Genomic DNA, 3,145 nt, shown 5'->3' on the forward strand with positions numbered 1-3,145 from the left:
AGGATTATATAACAATAATGTATCCTGTTTGAGGACAGGTTTCTCCTTCCTGAAAACCTTCTGACTAATCCTGTTATCTTAAAATGTGTATTATGGGAGTGGGTCTAGTAAGATCTTCACAATCTTGAGACATTCTTTTGATTTATTGTAATAACCAATGAAAAAGTATATACTTCCCTTGCTAAGACTAGGGAACGGAACACTCTTCATCCCCCTTCTGAAGTCTGTGTCAGAAGCGTTCCCTTTTTCACTTTAATAAAACTCTGCTACGCAAAAGCTCTTGAGTGATCAAGCCTGGTCCCTGGTCCCGAAGCTAAATCTTCTTCTTCAGAGATCATGAATCTGACATCGTTCACCATAAGCTATCAATGTGAGGAGCCAACTCATTGGAAAAGACTGTGATGCTGGGAAAGATTGAAGGCAGGAGAAGGGGACAACAGAGGACAGGATGGTTGGATGGCATCACCAACTCAGTGCACAGGGGTTTGAGCAAACTCTGGGAAATGGTGAAGGACAGGGAAGCCTGCTGCACTGCAGTCCATGGGGTTGCAAAGAGTGGGAGACGACTGAATGACTGAACAACAGCAAAGGACAGAGAGGCAAAACCTTGCCTCTCTTTGTAAAGAGATTAAGGGATAAGGGAGTAAAGGGTTAACGGATCTCCACCTCCCCCTTTTTAGGATAAGGGAGACACTATGCATGCGCAGAAAGGCTCCTTGGGGTCAAAAGTCAGAGGATAATTCCAAGTTGTAATGAATCTTGCTCCTCCCAGAAGCATTCACTTAGCGATCCGTCTTGGCTAAGGGGTGCATCGCATCCCAGGGGAGGGTTCCGAGACAAATAACCAGGAGAGGGACAAAGCAAGAGACTGGCCTGAGCGAAGACAAGGACCCTAAGAACTTCCTCCTTATAAAGGATTTAAACTTCCCGAAAGTGCAAGTCTCTCTCTCAGCTCACCCGTGTGCCTTTTTGCATGTACTTTTCAATAAACTTCTTACTTTCCTCTTTACCTTCTGCCTCCTCGCCTGAACTCGTTCTGACTAGGCAGGCAAGGACTAGGGAGTCCAGCGCTAACTGCTGGCTCCTGTGGCCCAGTGGTTAGGACTCCCGGGCTGGGAAACGAAGACCTTGCTTCCAGTTACACCTCGCTGCTGTTTGCTGCAAGCTGCTGTTGAGTGCTGCGCACGTCCGAAATCAAGATCGTGTGGGATTAGGGTGAACTCTGAATCCAACGAGTGTGTTTTTATAAGAGGCCGAATTGAAAACCCAGAGGGACACGGGAAAGAAGGATGACGTGAAGACGGGAGCAGAGATTGGAGAGATTCACCTAGAAGCCAAGGATTGCCAGTAGCTGGGATTGACTTCCCTGATGGTCCAGTGGCTAAGACTTCAAGCTCCCAATGCAGGGGGCCTGGGTGTTTGATCCCTGGTCAGGGAACTAGATCCCACATGCTGCAACTAAGGCCCGGTGCAGCCAAAAAAAAAAAGATTGCCAGTAGCCACCAAAAATTGAGAGAGGCAGGGGATAGAATCTTCCTGAGGGCCTTTCAAAAAGAACCCCTTGCCAATACCTTGATTTCTGGCTTCTAGAACTGGGAGGGTATGTTTCTACTATTTTAAGCCATCCAATCTGTGGCCATTACAGCAGCCTTAGGAAACAAATATACATGTGAACAGATCACATAGTCAAATACCATTTTTTTTTCCCAAGAGGGTCAAATCATATAATTTCCATCTCAGGATTAAAGGAGGATGCAAGTGAAAAGAATGGTGAGCGTTGGACCAATAAGTACCCACTGTGATACCTGGGGGCTTCCCTGGTGGCTCAGAGGTTAAAGCATCTGCCTGCAATGTGGGAGACCTAGGTTCAATCCCTGGGTCGGAAAGATCCCCTGGAGAAGGAAATGGCAACCCACTCCAGTTGAAAAGATACATGCACCCCAATGTTCATTGTAGAACTGTTTACAATAGTCAGGCTGTGGAAGCAACCTAAATGTCCTTCAACAGAAGAATGGATAAAGAAGATGTGCTACATATATACGATGGAATATTACTTAGTTATACAAAGTAATGAAATTGTGCAATTTGCAGAGATGTGGATGGACCTACTTAACTCTGTATGACAGAGTTAAGTAAGTCAGAAAGAGAAAAACAAATATTGTATAATATCGCTTATATGTGGAATCTAGAAAAATGATGCAGATGAACTTACCCACAAAACAGAAATAGAGACACAGATGTAGAGAACAAATGTATGGGTACCAAAGAGGGAAGGGAAGGGAGGATGAATTGGGAAATTGGGATCAACATATACATACATTTATGTATAAAATAGATAACTAACGAGAACCTACTGTGTAGCACAGGAAACTCTACTCAGTGCTCCGTGGTGACCTTAATGGGAAGGAAATCCAAAAAAGAGGGGATATACATATAGCTGAGTCACTTTGCTGTTCAACAGAAATTAACACAACATTGTAAAGCAACTACACCCCGAAATTAAAAATATATATATATCCACCACACGGGGACTTCCCTGGTAGTCCAGTGCCTAAGACTCCATGCTTCCACTGCAGGGGGCACAGTTTCAATCCCTAATCGGGGAGTTAAGGTCTCATGTGCCATGCAGCATAGCACCCCCCCCACCCCGCCAAAAAAAATCCACTGTGACTCATTCACACATTCATGGGTCGTGTTCACTGATAAGTGGACCTTACATGAGTTTAAGGCTTGAGACATGACAGAGACCTGGATTCGAATCTTGAACTTGGCTGCTCCCTCCCTGTCTGAACTAGGCAAACGGCCAGCTCCCTTGGCCTCAGTTTCCCCACTGTGTATTGTGATGACTCTCCAATTGTTATTAAGTTTCTAGAAGTGTTGGTGTGTCTGCAGCTGTCAGGGAAAAATCCCAAATGAGGGCTGACCTTGGCTTGTCCCTTTTTCTTGTGAGAAAATGCAACGTTGCTTCAGATTCTGCAGGCATCTTATTTATTTACTATTGAGGAGACAACAAGAAGGGTGTCAAAGGCAGGGAGTGGGGCACCTGGGGCTCCTCTGAGGTGAGAACATTTGAGAAGAGTGTCTGGCATCTCTGCAAAACCAAGGATCCTCCAAGCCAGATTTGGGGTCTGGTGGTATCCCTAGT

General features: G+C 45.3%; 1 protein-coding gene across 1 annotated transcript in view; it reads right to left on the reverse strand.

Moving 5' to 3' along the window:
* Positions 1 to 2,982: 2,982 nt before the first annotated feature.
* INSL3 (insulin-like 3 (Leydig cell)) overlaps positions 2,983 to 3,145 on the reverse strand; it is a 1,817-nt gene continuing 1,654 nt past the window's right edge. The window contains exon 3 of the mRNA XM_010845646.1: positions 2,983 to 3,140. The gene's annotated coding sequence lies outside the window, so the exon portion shown is untranslated. The remainder of the gene's footprint in view (positions 3,141 to 3,145) is intronic.

The sequence above is a fragment of the Bison bison genome, unplaced genomic scaffold, assembly GCF_000754665.1.
Source record: "Bison bison bison isolate TAMUID 2011002044 unplaced genomic scaffold, Bison_UMD1.0 scf7180017864221, whole genome shotgun sequence".
Classification (NCBI taxonomy): Eukaryota; Metazoa; Chordata; class Mammalia; order Artiodactyla; family Bovidae; genus Bison; species Bison bison.